The sequence below is a fragment of the Pleurodeles waltl genome, chromosome 7 (genome assembly GCF_031143425.1).
Source record: "Pleurodeles waltl isolate 20211129_DDA chromosome 7, aPleWal1.hap1.20221129, whole genome shotgun sequence".
Classification (NCBI taxonomy): domain Eukaryota; kingdom Metazoa; phylum Chordata; class Amphibia; order Caudata; family Salamandridae; genus Pleurodeles; species Pleurodeles waltl.
The window spans coordinates 1,102,208,711-1,102,230,244 of NC_090446.1; the positions used below are offsets into that span (position 1 = coordinate 1,102,208,711).

The 21,534-nt window shown below is 43.5% G+C and overlaps 1 protein-coding gene and 1 pseudogene across 1 annotated transcript in view; both read left to right on the top strand.

Annotated features, from left to right (window-relative positions):
* CA10 (carbonic anhydrase 10) overlaps positions 1–21,534 on the top strand; it is a 683,032-nt gene that overhangs the window by 330,158 nt on the left and 331,340 nt on the right. The gene's annotated exons all lie outside the window — the stretch shown is intronic.
* LOC138245861 (lysosomal-associated transmembrane protein 4A pseudogene) overlaps positions 1–21,534 on the top strand; it is a 40,414-nt pseudogene that overhangs the window by 17,099 nt on the left and 1,781 nt on the right.

Sequence of the window (21,534 nt, forward strand, 5' to 3'; positions counted from 1 at the left end):
AGTGATTAGACGTCAGATTTCACTAAACCAAAAAAAAACAGTTTTGGGGCAGTGAGAAATGATGTTGTATTCCTACATATAATCAGGTCAAGTTAAATCTTTTGCAAGGTGTTATAGTAGAGACTTGATCTGAGACCCCAAATGGTGTTATAATGCCTTTTTAAATCTGTCCAACCCACAAGCTAGCCATGGTTTCAGAAGAGGCTCATTCCATCATTCAAATCGTGTACCATATTTGTTTTTTATGTTATTGCTTATTTTTAGATTACAATGTGCAGGCAATAACATTCTTGCTGATTTATTCAAACTCTATCTTAACCATCAACACACATACATTTAAGCACTCACCAGAACTCACCTTTTCATTCATGTTTTTGAGCTTTTGGTTGGGGTAATTGCCTGCTAGCCTGTTTGTGCTTTTATTACTGACCTATTATTTGTCCATTGAAGATTCTGACTGAGATAGTTGGTAGTTCCAAGGTCTTGGTTATGTCCCTATGCATTTCCTGCTGTAGTAATCGGTGGACGAACGATTCTCACTGTGACAGTAGTTGCAATGTTCCTCTTGTGACTCTGTGCTGTTTGTGGTGGGATGTTATCAGTGCGTTGGATATTCTCTCTATGATAATTGAGAGTTGCACTTTCATGTCATGCTGCTATACTCGTGTAGATGTATCTTATCTTCACTTTTAAGATCCTCTCTTGTTTAGCTGATAAATGCTATTTTCTGTTCTTACCTCTGTTAGGTTCTTAATGCGATAGTAAGAGTCCATTGTTGATTTGTAGTAGAAAAGTTGGATAGCTTGACAGTCTGGACCCAGATTGCATTTCTTCACATTAGAAAAGAAGAATCTGGTTTGCTAACAGAAATTTAATAGCAACTGAAAGTGGTAGATATGAAAAAATTATTGCATTGACTTCAGTGTGATTTACAATCTGGGATAGTCTATATACTTCTATCAGAATTTACTTTTAAAACAACTCGGGAGCATATTTTCCACATTATTTATAATCCAGACATCGAGCAGAATCTTCAATTTCTTCTTTAATCATGATTATCAAGTATCACGTAATGAGCACTTTAGTTGTATTTTATGATATGATATTTCAGATTTGTAAACATGTCAGCCTGATGTGGAATCGCCTTGCAAGAGTAGTCTGGCACTGCGACATTGGAGGAAGCAAACCGGTCTAGTTAAACAATAAATAAGTTGAGGCAATTGCAGATAATTTATAATTTATTTCAATATTGCCTACTAGTTGTACCACAGTCCCGTATACAATTAAGAGAAGTGCCAGATGGTATCTGTCATATAGCACACACGACGAATATAGGGCCCCTACTGGCCATGCATTGAAGCTTTCTTCTTTTTAGTTTTTATCTTTTTTAAGTTGCACATCCAAATTGACAGATTTAGCAATTCAATTTTGTTTCACCAATGAACTTAATATATATCAGTAGACTTTAATTTGTTTCTGAATATGCTTGTTTGTTCAGTAAGAAAGGCAAAAATGATAGTAAGACAGTTATGTTGTTGAACAGGCTAGGTTTATAGATTAAAACATCAGAAAATATGCTCCACAAATAGGAATAATTACAGAGAAGGCATTTGTCCCCACACAAAAATGGTTTCCTGTACTTATTCACAGTGGTACACAATCTAAAAACATGGGTGCCTTGATGTAGCTTTCACCTCAACCAAACTCTACCTTATCCTCTTAGGTCGTGCTGCCTCAAAATAGTTACCAAATTGTTTTAATGTACGCACACATATGCTTGCAAATTCTGCTTGCATACATTTTATGATTTACAAAAGCCACCCACAGGTTTGCACTAGGGATCTTTTGTAATTGTACTGCTTTGCATGCCTACGGCTATTTCTTGCAGCCCTATTCAGCTTGGCAGTCTGCTCTCATAGGATTAGAAAAGGGTAGTCAGTTTTCAAATGGAAAACTTACCATATGAAGAAATCCCTTCCTCTCAACCGCCTTAAAATTGGGAATCCTAGGGGCACATTCCCACATTTACTACACGCCTGTTTCCTACTTCATTTTGGTGTATGATTAGAATTCACATACACGTGCAACGGTTATTGCTTGTAAATGCCACCAAACCTATAACCACACTTCTCTGGCAAAACCCTGTTCCCCACTCCTTAGTCGGGTCTATGACTGCAGGCAAATCCATACATTTTGCACATATTCTTCTTTCAGCTAAAATGTAATCTTGCAGTTCTCAGGGTTTCTGGGAAGATACTCAGCTTATTCACAAGTAGGTTACACTTAAATGTACACACATTTGTCTCTTGTAGATGCAGCACCACAAATAGAACAATTTCGGCTACCTCTAATAAGAGTTGGCTTGTTCAGTGGCAGCTAAGGCAGAAGGGGTATCGATTGTGCATAACATTATTTTAATTACACAGTATGTTATCCAATTTTGTCTTAAATTTATAAAACATTTGCAAAACTTCCAGTAACATAAAATAAAAATGACATGCAATTCCTATGCATATTAACTTATTTTTTACACACATCATTTCTAAACACTGATCTGTATATACAGTTAGACTCAGGATGCAGTTTCTTATTAAAAAAGGTCAAGATATGACCATGGAGGCCATGAGTTTTTTCACTACAGTCCGAAGCAAATGCAAATCCATCATGAACTTGCTAGGAGACACTAGTCCTGACGGAGCTGTTCTTACTACATTGCATTAACCTGTACTGAAATTAGCATTTATACAGCATGTTGCTAATACTGAATCACTATGCAGGCCTTACTTGTGTTGCAACAAGCCAACTTTGTTGTTGCGTGTATTTGTACTTGTTCACTGACCTGGCATTCTTGGTGTGGTTCCCCCCTAACATTTTGCCTTCAGATCTCCTGTTTTTACTGACTTTGTTAATTCTGTCTTTAGGACTCGGCACACTTTACCCCTGCCAACCAGTATTAAAGTGCATGTGTGCTTTCACTAAAACATGGTGAGATTGGTATATACCCAATTGAAATATTGAATTTACTTGTAAGTCCCTAGTAAAGTGGCACTGCAGGTAACCAGCACCTACAAATCAAGTGCTACTACTGGGCCTGCAGCACAGACTGGGCCACCCACTTAAATAGCCCTTTAAACATGTCTCAGGCCTGCCATTGCAGAGCCTGTGTGCTCAGTTTAAACTCCTAGTTCAACCTGGTAAAGCAGTCCTTTTGCCAGCCCCAAACCTTCCGTTTTAATACATCTGAGTCACCCCTAAGGTAGGCCCTGGACAGCCCCAGTGGCAGGGTGAAGTGTATTTAAAAAGATGGACATGTACTATAAGGTTTTATATGCCCTGATAGTGAAAAACTCTTACATTTGTTTTTCACTACTGCAAGCCCTACCTCTCCCAAAGAATAACAGTGGAATTACCTTATTACATCTTATAGTTGTAATTTGCAAAGGAGAAAAGGTGACTGGTTCATGTTTGGTGTCTCTAGAACCCTAATTTAAAATCCTAACAGGGTGAAGTCAGATATTAAATAACTATTCTGAAAATGCCACTTTGAGAAAGATAGCACTTTCTTGCCTTAGCAGTTTAGTGCCTGAAGCCTGTCTCTGGGTCACAAAACTGGGTGTGGGTAACAGTTAGGCTTTGTATATACCCCCTAGACAGCCACACACAATGGGAGCTTAGGTGTGACTTGAAGTGTCATCACTGGCAGGATGGGTGGGAGGAGCTGGGCATAGCCCCACTTACACTTGAATAGGCTGTGTCCTATCTCCATACAAAGGACTGCATACCCCCCTGTAGTTAATCTACTGCCAGGAGGTCAGGGAAGGCAGGGCATATGTGCACTTCATAGGTATGCTTCTAGAAGCATCTCCCCACTTCAAACGGACAACTGTGTATAAAAGAAGGACCTCGGACACCAACACTTCAGTACACTTCTGGACCTGTGAATACTCTACCAGTAAGACACGCTGCTGTGCTGCTACAAGGACTTCCACTCTGCTTGACTGCTGCTGTAAAGGAACGGCTGCCCTGCTGGGCTGACCTGCTGCCATCTTACCTGGGTAAGAAGGACTGGGCCTGCACCTCTTGAGCCCAGAACCGAGAGTGAATCCAATATCTGGTTAGCTGGCCTCCTGATCTAAAGTCGCAGGGGCATGACAGGCTTCCAATAACCTTGCATTTGCACCTGGACTCTGCTTTCTGTGAGTCTACCCTGCCAAGTGATGCCACCCCAGTCTTTGACCCTTGGCAGTGAACCTAACCTAAAGGTGTTCTGCCAGCCTCTGTGGATCCAGCAGAACTGGTGCATTCCCTCCTCTGCGCTGCACAAACCTGAGTAGCATTGACGCATCACCATACTCTGTGGATCAGAACTGCCTCAAAGACCAGCATCGCATTGCAGCCCGACACTGCATCGGAACTGCTGCTGTGTAACGCATCCTCAGCACATGCCCTCGCATCTCTCATACATAGCAGCCATGACGATGAAGCTGGACTCTGCATCGTAACCTCACAGCTCTTCAGAACTGACGCCTCACCCTGACTGCGCGATGTATCCCTGACTCTGGACTTTTCATTACAAGCCCTTGTCAACCCGATCCCTGATGTCGATGCAATAAAGCCTCACACGATTGCCTCATGGCTTTTAGTAACTGACACTTTGCTTTGGCTGCACGATAGATCTTCAACACAGATCCATGCAACACTCTGCAAACTAGGATTAAAGGTAATTTGTTTAGCAGGCCTACCTGAGACCCTGTAGCTGGCCGATGCTTGATCACGGTCAGCCTGAACTTGTGACTTTGTCCTGATCCGCACGACCAGATATTCACAGTTGGCATTTTACGCCTTTGGGCACTATTTATACTAAAATCTTCAAAATGTAATAGCTCCAGGTCTACTAAGTGATTCTTGTCATTTTTGTTTTGCTTTACTTATTAAATTAAGTTCTATTTTTCTACCCTAGTGTGGGACTTTTCTGTGCTGTTTCCACTGTTTTATTATTAGGTGTTGCAAAAATACTTAACACATTGCCTCCAAGTTAAGCCTGACTGCTCTATGCCAAGCTACCAGGCAATTGAGCACAGGTTAATTTGTGGTTTCCTTGTGTCTTATCCTGACCAGGATTGTGGTTGTTGCTTGACCAGGGCTCACACCCCAGTCAACCTAGAACCCTGTTTCCCTAACATTTACACATTTATATAGCTCCTCTAATCACCTTTACCTGCTCTGATTACATAGAAGATAAAGAAGAGAAAGAGTTGGAGATGCAGCCAGATGGGGAGCTGGTGAGATCATACCCCTTGTTGAGGTACTTGCCTTTTTTCAGTTTTCAGTACAGTTTTCATGAGTCTTGTGACCTGAAGTTAGTTTATTACCAGACAGAGGTGGGTATGAGCTTATATCCCACAGAGTTTCGGGCCTTTGGCCCCGAGAGAGCTGCCTCCAAGATTTGGTCTTTTGAAGGAGTATTGCTGGATAAAATGGAAGGAACTGAGCATAACACATGAAAGGTATGCCTAGTGGCTCGGACACATGGTGGCGCACATTTCTAGAATAGCTGTGCTCTTTGCACCAGTACATTTCACCATGATGCAGAAAGGTTTAAATTGAGTCAGTATGACATTGTGAGCAAGTAATGTAGTATACAGAACATGTTTGATACGGTCACACAAACACCTTTTGGCCTCTTGATTCTTTATTCTTTGCAGTCTGGCGATTACATTGTGTGAAAGCTGGTGTTGATCACCTTACAGTAGTACTGAGTGCGTGTCAAGTATGCCTGATTGTTAATCTGGATTTCCCTTACCAATGTCTGCTTACAATTGACACCTTTTACAACTGTGTTAAATGAGAGGCATAAGTCAAAGTTGATTCTGAGGCTTTTCAATTTTTGTGTGGATCTATGGAATTACCTTAACGTGCAGGTCAATAGAAGGGTAGCTAGTCAGGGGGACTCTCCCTCACCAGAATTAAGTCTTTGGTTTAAATTCCATTCAAAGAGGGGAAGCTTTAATTCAGTAGGCCCTCTATAACATATTCTGTGTTCTCTGGGCTGCTACCAAATCAATGTGTGCCAGGGTATCTGTAGTGTGCATTTAATTAAAAATGAACTTAGCACTGTCACGTCGACATGCAGACGTGAAATAACAAAGGTTGAAGTGCATTGAGCGTTGTGTAGGGAGCAGCGCTGGGGAAAGGCTGAGAGGACGCAGTAGAGGGGGACGACTTGTTAGTGTTTGTTGGTCTAGCATTGCACCATGACTCTGTAACAGGGTTGAGGTCGGATCTACGGTACTCGCTGTTGCGGGTACTGTCAATGCCCACGGGCTTTATCATTCTTGGCACTTGGTAGATGGTTGTGAACCTGTTGATGTGCATCTTGCTCGCAGTAGAAGTGACACACTCTCATACAGTTCCAACAGAATGAGGTTGTGGGCAACTGCTATGCATTTGAGCCAGTGGTTGAAAATGCTTTTGTTCTCTGTGCCATCTCCCTTCTCATGTTTACTATAAGTGTTATGATGGTGTACAGGTCAATCGCTCGCTCATCGAGGTGGTTGGCTGATTCCATTTTTCTGCTATCAATTCTTCGGCTTTGCGTTCTGCTGCCTGGTAGCCATCAGCTCCTTACATACTTGCCAATAATTAAAGCCTGTTTGAAACAGTTGCCCAATTTGTCAAGTAAAGATGACCTGCCATTTCTGGACTCCAGCAGCCTCTTGTTTATTTTTCTGGTGTTTTTTACCTTCCTAATTATTTTGAAAGCCCAATTGATTAACTGTGCTTGAAACTGCTAGAAATATATCAACAACGGAAATCTGCCGGAGGTAACGGTCAACCCAGTTGTTGAAGCTCCTCCTCGGTATATTCTTCCATCTTATGAAATGGCAGTCACGATGCCTGAAAAGTACCCCTGCCCTACCTCCTTACATAACTGCCTCAGGTGATTGTGCTCTTGACGGTGATTCATGCACTTGTGGAGTGAGTTTAGTGTGTATTTGTTTTTCATTCATTCAAGCTGCTTAAATTATAGAGGTGTTTAGGAGCAATTCATATTTTTTCATTTATTTTCAAGAAAGCACTTAATATTAGACATTAAATCAATATTTTTTCATTTCTTTGTACTTTTGCGTTTTCCCGGGGCTGGTAAGGAGATTGTTTTGCTTAATTCGTAGCAAAATTCTATGTAACCCACGAAATTATAAAATGTCCTGAAGGCAAACTGTTCAATGACGAAAATGTAAAATGTGATTTAAAAGTTTACAAAGAAGATCAAAGTGTAGTTCAGTACTGTGGTACTTTTTTGCAGTATGATATACCATGAACCTTTGTTTCTGTCCAGTGATTAGATTCCTAGTAATAAGGTAAAACATTTTACAGAAAAGTAGAAACGGTTTTGCAGCATGCTTTGAATGCAAGAAATAGGCAGACTACGATATAACAGAAATGTGATAAATGATGACTGCATGTTTCTAATTAATGTGTATCCTTATTTGTGATAAGATGTATATCCAGAATATTAGGGCCCCTAAATACAATAAATCATATGCATGTACACAATTTGGGTAGTAGTTGGGGGGGGGGGTGATTACCCACCTCAAGTAATAACCACTATTATTGTCAGCATGCCCTGCTAAAGCGATTTAAATAGCCTGACCTCAGCCCTCTGGTTGATATGGCACAGGGCAGACATCCTTAATTTAGAGGAAATGTGTAAAGAATGTATGCAATACCAAAACAGTAATAAAGTTGGAATGCGAAGCAATAAAAATCCCAGGCAGAATTAAAAACAATAGGGTAGAATGTAAGAAATAAAATGACATAAAAATAGCAAAAACCCAATAAGGGACACCAGAGCTAGGAATTTTTAAAGTTAAAATATAAAAATAGAGCCAAAAAGCATTAAGCACTGTAGGAAAGTACCATCTTTCCTGGCATGTTACCCCCATTTTCACAGTATGTATGTTTGTTTTTGCCCTTGTGTCACTGGGATCCTGCTAGGCAGGACCCCAGTGCTCATAGTGTATGCCCTGTATGTGTTCCCTGTGTGGTGCCTAACTGTATCACTGAGGCTCTGCTAACCAGAACCTCAGTGTTTATGCTCTCTCTGCTTTCTAAAATTGTCACTGCAGGCTAGTGACTAATTTTACCACTTCTCATTGGCACACTGGTACACCCATATAATTCCCTTGTATATGGTACTTAGGTACCCAGGGTATTGGGGTTCCAGGAGATCCCTATGGGCTGCAGCATTTCTTTTGCCACCCATAGAGAGCTCTGACAATTCATAAACAGGACCGCCACTGCAGCCTGAGTTTTCACAGCCATTTTTCACTGCACATAAGTAACTTATAAGTCACCTATATGTCTAACCCTCACCTGGTGAAGGCTAGGTGCCAAGTTACTTAGTGTGTGGGCACCCTGGCACTAGCCAAGGTGCCCCCACATTGTTTAGGACAAATTCCTCAAACATTGTGAGTGCGGGGACACCATTACACGTGTGCACTGCACATAGGTCACTACCTATGTGTAGCATTACCATGGTAACTCCGAACATGGCCATGTAACATGTATAAGTTCATGGAATTGTCACCCCAATACTATTGTGGTATTGGGGGGGACAATTCCATGATCCCCCGGGTCTCTAGCACAGAATCCGTGTACTGACAAACTGCCTTTCTGGGGTTTCCACTGCAGCTGCTGCTGCCAACCCCTCAGACAGGATTCTACCCTCCTGGGGTCTGGGCAGCCCCGGCGCAGGAAGGCAGAACAAAAGATTTCCTCTGAGAGAGGGTGTTACACCCTCTCCCTTTGGAAATAGGTGTGAAGGGCTGGGGAGGAGTAGCCTCCCCCAGCCTCTGGAAATGCTTTGATGGTGTCCATCTCTTCATAAGCCAGTCTACACCGGTTCAGGGATCCCCCAGCCCTGCTTTGGCGCGAAACTGGACAAAGGAAAGGGGAGTGACCTCTCCCCTGACCAGTACCTCCCAGGGGAGGTGCCCAGAGCTCCTCCAGTGTGTCCCAGACCTCTGCCATCTTGGATTCAGAGATGTTGGGGGCACACTCGACTGCTCTGAATGGCCAGTGCCAGCAGGTGATGTCAGAGAATCCTCCTGTTAGGTTCTTACCTCTCTTGGTAGCCAAACCTCCTTTCTTGGTAGCCAAACCTCCTTTTCTGGCTATATAGGATCTCTCCTCTGGGCTATTCATCAGATAACGAATGCAACCGCTCACCAGAGTTCCTCTGCACTTCCCTCTTTGACTTCTGCCAAGGATCAACCGCTGACTGCTCCAGGATGCCTGCAAAACCGCTACAAAGTAGAAAGACGACTAGCAGCAACATTGTAGCGCTTCATCCTTCTTGCTTTCTCGACTGTTTCCTGGTGGTGCATGCTCTGAGGGCTGTCTGCCTTCACCCTGCACTGGAAGCCAAGAAGAAATCTCCTGTGGGTCGACGGAATCTTCCCTCTGCTAACGCAGACACCAAAAGACTGCATCACCGGTCCTCTGGCTCCCCTCTCATCTTGAGGAACGTGGTCCCTGGAACACAGGAGCTGTGTCCAAGTGTCTCCCACAGTCCAGTGGCCGTTCTGTTTAAATTTGGTGGAGGTAAGTCCTTGCCTCCCCACGCCAGACAGCAAACCTGTGTACTGCGTGATTTGCAGCTGCTCCGGCTTTTGTGCACTTCTCCAAGGATTCCTTTGTGCACAGCCTAGCCTGGGTCCCCAGCACTCCGTCCTGCAGGGCTCAACCCGCTGAGTTGGACTCCGATGCATGGGACCCCCTTTTTGTGACTCTGAGTTCACAGAACTTCCAAGTGCCTTCTCCGGTACTTCTGCGGGTGCTGCCTGCTTCTGCGGGGGCTCTCTGAGTTGCTGAGCGCCCCCCCATCTCTGCCTCCAAGGGGCGACATCCTGGTCCTTCCTGGTCCCCAGCAGCACCTAAAACCTCTACCATGACCCTTGCAGCTAGCAAGGCTTGTTTGTGGTATTTCTGCGTGGAAACACTTCTGCAACACCCAGCTTGCCGTGGGACATCTTCCGTCCAAAGGATCTTCAGCTTATTCCACCGGAGGCAGCCCTTTTGCACCTTCATCCGGGGTTTTCTGGGCTCCTGCCAACCTGGACACTATCGCGACTCTTGGACTTGGTCCCCTTCCCTTTCAGGTCCTCAGGTCCAGGAATCCATCTTCAGTGTTTTGCTGGTGCTTGTGGTTCTTGCAGAATCTCGCCATCACGACTATTGTGTCTTTCTGGGGTAGTAGGGTAACTTTACTCCTACTTTCTAAGGTCTTGGGGTGGGGTATTTGGACCCCCTTACTGTTTTCTCACAGTCGCAGCTACCCTCTACAACTTCCCATAGGTCAGGGGTCCATTCGTGATTCGCATTCCACTTTTGGAGTATATGGTTTGTGTTGCCCCTAGACCTATGTTCACCTATTGCGTCCTATTGTGATTCTACATTGTTTGCACTACTTTTCTTACTGTTACTTACCTGTTTTGGGTCCGTGTACATATAAATTGTGTATATTACTTACCTCCTAAGTGAGGGTATTCTCTGAGATACTTTTGGCAAATTGTCACTAAAATAAAGTACCTTTATTTTTAGTAACTCTGAGTATTGTGTTTTCTTATGATATTGTGCTATATGATATAAGAGGTATAGTAGGAGCTTTGCATGTCTCGTAGTTCAGCCTAAGCTGCCTTGCCATAGCTACCTTCTACCAGCCTAAGCTGCTAGAAACACCTCTAATCTACTAATAAGGGATAACTGGACCTGGCACAGGGTGTAAGTACCACAAGCCAGGCCAGCCTCTTACAAGCACCAACCACGCTCACAGTTGCTCTTCACTGGTACCTAGGCTCAAGTTAAGGCCAACTGTGATGGAGCACAAGTTAGATTGCTAAGGCTGAAAAATCTGGTAAGACTATCAACAATGGTGTGATCATCAACAATGGTGTGATCATTCCCAGGGGAATTTTCCATTCAAAAGTCCACACCCCGTAGAGAGATGGCCCACCTCTACAGTTTAGGATTCTAACTCTACCCAACAGCTCCCTTTGACTGAGGAATCCAGCACACTTTCCTGTTTCTTGCCTCTCTCCACAGAGCAAGTCATGTCCTTTCTTATCCAAACCAAATCAGGTTCTCCCCATGACCACTGTCCTCCAAAATTATTCATCTAGAGCCAGAAACTAATTCCAAATATTTAACAATAATTTTCAAGCAGATTTTCAACACGGGCCAGTTTCCCACTAAGTGGAAGATAGCCTCAATCCTTCCTTTATTGAAGAAACCTAATCTCAATATCACAGACTCTAACCATTATCACCCCATTTCACGCATTCCTTTCCCTGCGAAAGTCATAGAAAGAGCAATGTACATTGAATTAACAACTTTTATCGAAAATCAGGGACATCTGGATCCAACTCAGTACGGCTTCAGAAGCCACCAAAGTACCTAACTAGCCCTCATCTCGACAACTGAGCAAATAGGACAGACTGTCGATGCTTGCGGTAATGCCATCCTGGTCCTGCTTGACCTATCAGCGGTATTCGATAAATAACGTTCTGCTAGATCGTCTGGCTGGTTTTGGGATCAAGGATCAAGAGATCACTCTCCTTGAATCTTATCTCACCAACTGAGATCAATTTGTGGGGCTAGGAGACTTGAATTCACCTATTTTTACTTTACCATGCAGTGTTCCCCAGGGCTCATCTTTGAGCCCTACCCTGTTTAATATCTTTGTATCCCCCTGCCCAAGCTGATCAATGCATATAACACCCAAATCATAATATCAGTGGCCAGTAACCCATGAGATACGCCCAAACGTTTCCATGATTGTCTCTCCAGGTCTGAAATTGGATTGCCCAGAATTGTTTAAACCTTAACTCGAATGAAACTGAGGTATTACTTTTTGGCAACAACATCTCTTTCTGGTCACCAGCTTTTAGCCACAAGACCTCAGCTCCCTTCTATCACCAGTTGACAAGGTAAAAAACCTAGGGGTAGTTTTTGATAGGTATCTTTATTTTGAGGGACAAATTAATTCCATCACCTCATCAACCTTCTACATCTTGAAACTTCTTCACAAAGTGTTACCGCTCATTCTGACCCACCTGAAGAAAACATTGACCTCAGCACTGATGCTATCCAAAGTCGACTACTGCAACGCCCTATTTGTCAACATCCAAAAAAGTGCCTAAATAAAATCCAGATTATACAAAACACAGCAGCCTACCTCCTTTTGGCTCTTCTGCACTCAATGCTCTTCATTGGCTCCCGATCAAGAAACGTATTGACGTCAAAGCCTTATGTATTCCCTTTGGAGCACTCCATAATACTGGCCTTGAATATTTCAGGCAAAATTTCCAGTGGTATATTCCTAGAAGGACACTAAGGTGGTCATTGGTACCGCCGTCAGAACACCGCACCGCGGTCGAAAGACCGCGGCGGTGATTCTGACATTTGCCCTGGGCTGGCGGGCGGCCGCCAAAAGGCTGCCCGCCAGCCCAGGGCAAATCAACCTTCCCACTAGGATGCCGGCTCAGAATTGAGCCGGCGGAGTGGGAAGGTGCGACGGGTGCAGTTGCACCCGTCGCGTATTTCAGTGTCTGCTGGGCAGACACTGAAATACTTTTTGGGGCCCTCTTACGGGGGCCCCTGCTGTGCCCATGCCATTGGGCAGACACTGAAATGCTTTTTGGGGCCCTCTTACGGGGGCCCCGCGGCACCCCCTACCGCCATCCTGTTCATGGCGGGAGAGCCGCCATGAACAGTATGGCGGTAGGGGGTGTCTGAATCCCCATGGCGGCGGAGCGCGCTCCGCCGCCATGGAGGATTCAGACGGGCAGCGGAAAGTCGGCGGTAGCCCGCCGGCTTTCCGCTTCTGGCCGCGGCTGTACCGCTGCGGTCAGAATGCCCGGCGGAGCACCGCCAGCCTGTAATTACCGCCAGGGTGAGAATGAGGCCCTAAATCTGCTATTGCTCTAAACCTTGTGGTCCCCAAGTTTAAAAAATCTTCTTGGGGTGGCAGAAGCTTTTTTCCTGGTACAACCAAACTCTGGTTCCTATTGAACTGAAAAAAAGAATCAAATCTGTTAGCCTTTAGGAAAGTTCTTAAAGCATGGCTTTTCTCACATTAAAATCTGTGTACAATCCTAGACCACAGTCAGCTATCTCTTCTGAGACTTTCACACCTAGAACCCCCGGGTAATAGCGTGCATTACAAATTACATTTTCATTTCATTTCATACCACTATTTAATGATTTCCTGGCTGGCCTGTCAAATTGCAGTGGCCTCCTTCATGGAGCACTTTATCTGAGCTCTGAGGACCAACATGTATCCTACTATAACTTGTGGGGTCTTCTTGGGAACTTGCTCCAACCCCTCATTTACAAGGCCTAAAGGTCATGTAATAAGGTATCCGAACAGAAGTTCAAAGGAACTGAAGTCCAATCCCTACTGTGGCACTGCCCTGTTTGGCAAGGAGCAGGCATAGTAACAGGGTTTCACACGTACATCTGAGGGTCTTTGATAGGTCCATAATCATACCTTTTAAGGATGTTGTTGAACCTTTTATTAAGCTCATTTGTTTGGGGGTTGTAAGTTGTGGAAAATTTGCAGCTTAGCCCAATCTCATCCCACATGGCCTTCATCTAGGCATACATGAAATTGGTCCCCTGTCAGTCACAACCTCCATGGGGAAATCCAAGTGGGTGAAAATGCCCATCAGTGTCCTAGCAACCATGGGCGCAGTCACTGAATTCATAGCTTAAGGGTACCAGTTGGGATGATCCACTAAGACTCAGATAAAACTGTTCCCTAAGGCTGTCTGGAAGTCTAAAGGCCCAACGGTATCTACATCCTCCCTCTCAAAGAGTGTTCCCACCATGTAAAAAAAGGTTGCAGGGGGCCTTATACAAGGCCCTTGACTTACCATTGGCCTAGCAGGTGACACAGGACCTACAATGTATCTGATACAAATACAATGTATCTGATTTAGTCCTCATCTTTGGTCTATAAAACTGTGTGAGCAAATGGCCAAATGTATTGTCCTGCCAGGGCAGGACACAACATTTGGCCATCTTGAGTGAACTTCAGTAAGGAAGGGCCTATAGCAATAGGAGGCCACCAACATGCAGGTTGACCCAGGCTCAGGGACCTTAGGCTCACTATACTGGAGAGACTTCTCCCAGTAAATGTGGTGATCACCAGGTGTTGCAATTGACCTCGGCCTCTGCCTGCCAAGGCCGTCAAGAGTGGGGCACTCATTCTGCACCTTGCAGAACTCTGCTGTGGATGATACGCATGCAGCTTGCCTCCCAACTAGCTCAGTCAGATCTCCCAGGGTAGCAATATCTTCACCTGTAGGCTCTGGTGCCTCTTCTCTACCTCAGGGTCAGCCTCCTCCAGGACGGTGGGAACTTCCAGTCAGGCTTCCAATGAGATTCTGATGCTGCTCCTTACTCTGATGCTGCTGTTCGTGGCTGGCACTTGAGCCACCGTTTCAGGGTCCAAGTCCTTCTGACTCCCCTGTTGGGATGCCATGGACTGTATGGTCATGAGCAGTCAATCCTAATATCTCTAGATGACCCCTGAGCTCCACCTCATTCCAATGGTGTGCCAGCAGACAGTATAAAGGGTTTGCTTGACTTACAGCTACTGAAACTAAGACCCCAATCCACTCTAAGGACCCAAAGCCACTGAACAGTGGCTAACCTGGTTACCTTCCATCACAACCTGGTGTACAACACCATGGATAACCTGCTCTAAAGACATCAAATTACATCCAACAGTATTTATACTGTTTCCCGTGTCTCTCAGAGCCTCCACAATACTTATAAACTATAGGCAGTGTCTCACCATCTGTCTGATGGTGAGACACTGCCTATAGTTTATAAGTATTGTCAGGCATGTAGGCCTTAGACACTATCTTCTTGTCATCCAGGGATACTAGGGTAACTGCTGTGCTGCCCCGAAGACTAACTTGGACAATCTACTTCCCCAGCACTACCCTGGCCATTCTTGCAGCAGGGCCATCAGTGGGGGGAGGCTGCTTTCTGTACTAACAGATGGACTCCCCTTTTGAAGTGCTGGAAGTGGCCCGGGGAAGTTCTTCTCATGAAAACCACCCTTCTTATTCTCAAGGTTGGACTGGAATTCGCTCTCCTAAAAAAACTTTTGGACACCTTTAGAGACCTCCTTTTGGTCTACCCTGTTTCCCCCCTCCTTCTCCATGTGAGGACCGTTTTCACCTTTCTTGGAGTTCCCCTCAGGTACCTTCTTTGACACTCTGGTACTAACTCAGAGGTCAGCTTCCTTTACGAGCTCTCTGGGTACAGTTAGCTTTGAATTTATCAGCTGTTGGTGCAGCTCTGCAAATCAATTACTGAACATGTGTTCTCTCATGAATAGATTACACAGCCCACCATTGTCACTAACTTTGCTGCCCTTCACCCAACCATTGAGTGCCTTACAGGAGTAATCCGCAAAATCCACCCAGGACTGGTTAGACAGTTTCAGTCTGTCCTTAAACTTCAAGTGGTATTTCTCTGGGCTAATGCCAATCTTGGCAACAAGTCCTTCTTTCATGGGAGCACATCTCATCCTGTCAGTATCATCTTAGGCTAGTAGCATACTCTCCCAGTGTCTGGCAGATGCTTCTAGAGATTCCTCTGGGAATCTGTGCAGATGAAGCTGCCTTTTTCTATTTTCAGGACCTCTCAACAACTTATTCAGCTCTGTCACATTGAAGCTTTCAGTGTTGCATAAATCCCTTTCCATTCTTGCAAATATCAAAGGTGCAAAATATGGTAGGAAAGAAATTTAGAACAAAAAAGAATAAACTGCCCAATTAAAAATAAAGGAACATGTTAAAATCGGAAATTTATTTTGATGTCAGAGTATACAAAGGGTTTTTTGGTGTTACATAAATCACTGAGTGGCACTGCACAAACATGAGTACTGAATATCACAGCTGAAATCAATGTAGGAATTTTAAGTGTTAGTTGGGGGTGTGGGAACCTACCTCAAATAATAATCACAGACCTTGTCAGGGTAAACAATTAATTCACTAAATAAACTTTGGCTTATCCTTTTGGTAACTAGGCACAAAGCAGTCAGCTTTAACTTAGAGGCAATGTGTAAAGTACTTATGCAGCACTCAAACAGTCATAAAGTACAAATACAAGACAAGAATTGTCCCAAACCAATTTGGACAAAGAGAGTAAATTTAATTAAATGAAATTACATCAAAATGACAAACATTCAATAAGTAGAGCCGGGGATATGAATTTTTTAAAGGTTGAATCAAAAATAGCACCAAAAAGTACAAAATGCCAGCCAAGATTATCTGGTTGTGCTAGAAGGGTCAAAGTCAAAAGCTAAGGTGATCCATGATGGAGCGCAATCAGTGGGGCAAGCTGCAAGCTGGATCTGAAGCAAGGATCAACTACAGTCAGTTGCTGAAGAGCTGGGTCCCGGTGCAATTGCCGATGAAGGTGGGAAATGTCAGAGCAGCAAAGTCTGAAGTCCGTGTCCGGAAAGGCTTCAACGTAGATAGGCTGCTGTTTGGCTTTGGCCCCAATGAAGCCCTCTATGGTCACACTTTCTCAAAGTCGGATCTCCTTCAGTGGGGGATACCAGCACACCAAGCTGATCGGCAATTCAGCATTGATGGCTGTGATCCAAGTCTCCGATGGTTCTCCGGGCAGAAAGTTGGAAAAAGGTTTTTAAATCACACTTTTAGCAGTTTAGGGACTGGAGGGCTCCACTCTAACACAATCCAAGTATTCAGTACCTGTGGGGTACCATTTGGGGTTTAGGACTCCATCCACCAAAGGCCAGAAGCAGGGTCCAGTGCAGGTTGAGTTGGGACAGGTCAACTAGGGAGTTGCATGGAGGAAGGCCTCTGAAACTCATTTCGTTGTGTGCCTGTACCTAAAGCAGGAGATCAGCTAATTGACCCATGACGTTACTTTTTGGGTGCTTGGTTTGAGTCAAGCAAGTCCAGTCTTTTCCAGGTTCTTCAGGCAGGAGGGCAGTCCTTCTTATGATTCTTCACAAATCCAGCAGTGTTCTAAGGAGAGTTCTGTGGGTTCTATTGTTATGCCCTGCGTTAGTCTGTGGTGGAGGACAAGCCTTTGTCCACCATCTTAGCCAGTTCTGGTCTGTTCGTCTACCCCTTCTGGGTTTGGTGCCAGCCTACCTAGAGAGACAAGAGGAGGCAGCAGGCCTAGGTTTGAGTTTTATCTGCCAGTGACAAGGTTTGCATCCTTTGAAGCTCAGTAAGGGGATGGGTGCAGCCCCAAGGCCAACGTGTCAAGGGAGGAGCCCCTTTCCCACTCCCAGGGCCCTTTTCCACTCACTAGTAGCAATATACATCTCACCACCAGGGAGTCATCAGGGGCCAGGTAAAGGATGGGCACTGACAAGGAAGTCTTATGGTTTTAGGCAGGAAAATGGTAACTTTCTAAAAGTGTAATTTCCAAAAGAGCAGTATAAAATCAGACTGGACAATATTGTTGAATTTTAAATTACTATTAAAATGAATCCTTGAACGATTTTTCTAGCTGCTCCCAAAATGGATTAAGCACTTACTAAAGGTATTAGTGTAAACAAATGTTAACCTATGGGATGGCTCTCCTTGCCAAAGTGAAAGACGACTTTGGAAGTTTTTCACTGCCAGGACACATAAAGCATTAAATATATATGTCCTGCTTTTTAAATGCCATGCTCTCTGACATATGGGCAGTTAGGGCTTACCTTAGGGATGACTTATAAATATCAAAAATATATGTGTAGGCCTGTCAAAAGGTTTATTTTGGCAGGTCAAAGTGGCAGTTTAAAACAGCACACCCATTCTGCAATGGCAGGCCTGTAGACATGTTTTAAAGTGCTACTTTAGTAGCTGGCACAATGAATGATGCAGCCCACTAGTAGGATTTAATTTACGGGCCCTGGGTATAAGTTGTACCATACTCCAGGGACTTACAAGTAAATTACAAATGTGCCATTGAAGGATATGCCAACTCTAACATATTTAGAGATGATAGAACATGCACTTCACTACTGGACAGGCACAAAATTGAGATTGCCTACCTACAGAAAACTCACCTTACTAAAGACACAGTTAATGAAATAGGAAGTAGACGGGTAGGTCAGTGGTTTGCATCATTGTATTCTTCATAAGCATGTTTCGCAGTGATTAATATCAAAAAAGGCATACAGTTGCATGTCCCACATACATCTCAGGATGAACAAGGCTGTTATGTGATAGTGAACAGTATGCTTTATGGAACACACATAACTCTAGTTAATACTTATGCTCCAAATTATGACGATTTTATATTGACGTATGGAAAAAGTGACATTAACAACGTGGATGATAATATGGAGAGGGGACCTCAACACTTACTTAAACCCAGACCTGTATAGATTGACAACAATTGGATGGCAGGGAAAAATGGTCACTACAGTCATTACAGATGGTATGGACACATATGGGCTGCTGGATTTGTGATTATTCAAATACCCTGCTAAACATAAAGGCACAATTGTGTCATCAGTATATAACTCTTGGTCCTGCTTAGATTACTGGTTAACCACTAAAGATGACAATATGTGGGTAAAGGAGCTGAATAAGGGTTCTATATAATTGTCCTTGATTCGTATTCGTGTTAATGGGTGCATATCTGTAGCTTTTGTTATAAAAAGTGACTCAGGGCAAGGTTGCCCTCTATCTACGATACTCTACTGACATTAGAGCCATTAACCTGCATTTTACACCAAAAATATTCCACCTCTGCATTAAATTTCACAGACCACATTCTTGCTATATCTAGGTATGTGGATGTTATGCTTATTTATATAAAAAATCCAAACAGCAACCTTACATGGAAAATACGTGAATACATAGAATACCGAGGATACTCAGGATTGCTTATTAAATGGAGTAAATCCTTGGTGTTCCCACTAGCTCCAGCAACCACACCTTGTAATATGGAATCTCTCTTGGATTGGACGGAGAATTCCATAAAATGTCATGGAATTAATTAAGATCCAGAGATAGTATATAAAGAAAACTATGGAGTAGCCCTAGTTAAACTTGAGGACAAAATAAAAAGGTTGATAACATTATGTATGTAAATTGTTGTTTTTGTAGCATTACAAATATAATAAAAAAAGAAAAAAGTGTTGAACTCGGATAAATTAACAGTGATGACACAGAGGTGTCATCCAGAATCTCCTTGTATGTGTGATGGACACTAATCTGTATCCCTGTGGATGGGTGTGATTGAATTTGATATGGCACATTTATACTTTTCTCACTCTCCAACCATGCCAGAGAATTCCTCACTAATGCCCACAGCGTAAATAGATAAAGTACAGTTTGTGCATGCAAGAAATAGATGATACTTACCATTAATATTGTGTAAGTTTAGTTGACTGAATAAGACATATCGGGACATATTCACAACTCCATTTTACAGTAAGTTTATTAGTACTACAGTAGTATTATTAAAGTCCTACAAAATGCAATTCACAAACTTATGTGTATTGAAGTTCCGCATCTCCTATCTTTTTCTGTGTGCATATCTCTGCTCAGACTGGGGAGTCTACGTTCTATTAGTAGATGTTGGAGGGGCAGAGGGAAATGGCTGGAAAACGGGGAATACTTATGATTGAAGGGGAGAGGATTAGGGAGCATTAAGGAGGGGTTTAGGTAGGGCTATGCATGGGTCTGGTGCTATTCACAAACTGGAATGATAAAGTTACTTCAGCCAAAACAGGACCCAAAACAGTAGTAAATTACTTTGTCTCAGAGCTATAGTAATTGCAGCACTACACATTGCCACCCACTGGTACTGCAGCACTGGAGGCAGGGTATTAAAATAAACCCTTTAGGAATTAACGTTAAATTAAATTATTTAAAATAGTTGAACATATAAATCCATTTAATTTAATGTTTAAAAAACACAATTGTTATTTAGTAATAAAATATGTCAACACTGGGGAATCTGTACTTAGGGAAGAAGTGCATCATGTTTGGGAAGGCACAAGAGGCATTTGGAGTGGGACCTGGTCAGATTTTACACTTTGCCAAGCTCACTAAAATGGCTAGTGACATCTGAAATGGTGTCTCACAGATCCCAAAATCCACACTCACTTTGGAGATGCTACTAGATGGAGGATATGAACAAAGGATAGTCTCCTGCTTATACGGAGCATTAAAGATGGATAGGCTGCAGCCCTGATGGTTGCTAGGTGAAATTGGAACAGAGGCCAGGGGAGCCCTTGAGTGACAGGGACTGGACGAAGCCTTACGCACTGGTGCCAGGGAGCTGCAGTAATGCAAGATTCAAATTGACACACTTTTATGTCTTGCACTAAGAGTGTCTCTCACCAAAAAGCTTGTGTGGAATATATAAAACCATGTCAGGTGCCTGCCCCAGGTGTATGGCAGCTGAGGCAGACTTCCTACATATGGCATGGGGGTGTCTGGATCTGACGGCCTACTGGAACATGGTTACAGGCAGGCTCAGAGAGGTGACTGATGTACATATTGAGTGCACGGTGCAACACTTTTTCATAACTTTGTACCAAGCACAAGTGGAAGAAGAGTGTACTAGAAATGTGCATTGCTGGGGCTTGTATTGACTAGTAGAAAAATCTTTGTTAGACAGATGTCGCCTAGATGTCCTACCTATAAGCAATGGAGTGGACACATGGGGGAATGGACACTGGAAGAAGAATGTGGGAAGTCAGGACGTATGATAAGGTGGAGGAGTACTGTTTTGAATGGACGGGGATGTTGTAGAAGTTGCTCGCCCTGGTCATGAAGGCTAATTCTTATACAGACCCGGATCAGGACCAGAACGAGCATCTGTCCCCTGGGCAGCCTGTTCCTGGACAACCAACACCAAGTAATGAGGACTCCTGCTAACCAGGGCCAGGCTGAGAACCCAAAGCAGCCCTGGCAATTTTGTTGTACCAGCCCCTGGGGAAGGGACTGCAAGTGTGAAGCACTGCTACTTTTTGTTACTGGAGGTCGATATTGCAGCACTGCTGCAAAATATGGCCCTCAGTAACAAAAGCGCCACCCACCACTGCAAAACCAGCCCCCACCCTTCCAGCCTCCCGCAGAAACGCCGAATGCCTGCTAGGCCAGACCGGCTCTGCTGATAACCCAGGTTTGGAGGAGGAATGGGATCAGGGGTGATGTGTGATTGTACCTCTACTAGGCTGGTGTTTCATTTTTTATTATAGCTCTGTCTGCTGTAACTTTTTAAATTCAAAAATTAATGTAACATTTTTTAATATAATTCAGTTGCTTTCGAAAAACTGGATATATGACCTTTAATAGTAATTAACGCATAATAAAATGTCCATTATTTTTTACTTTATGTCTAAATTTATTTTGTAATTTAAACAGCAGCCCAAAATAAATAATTTATTTAACTCAGTTTAGGATTCAATTTAAAATTGTCATTAGCACATAGCATGTTTTGGTTTTGTTATACATTTAAAATACA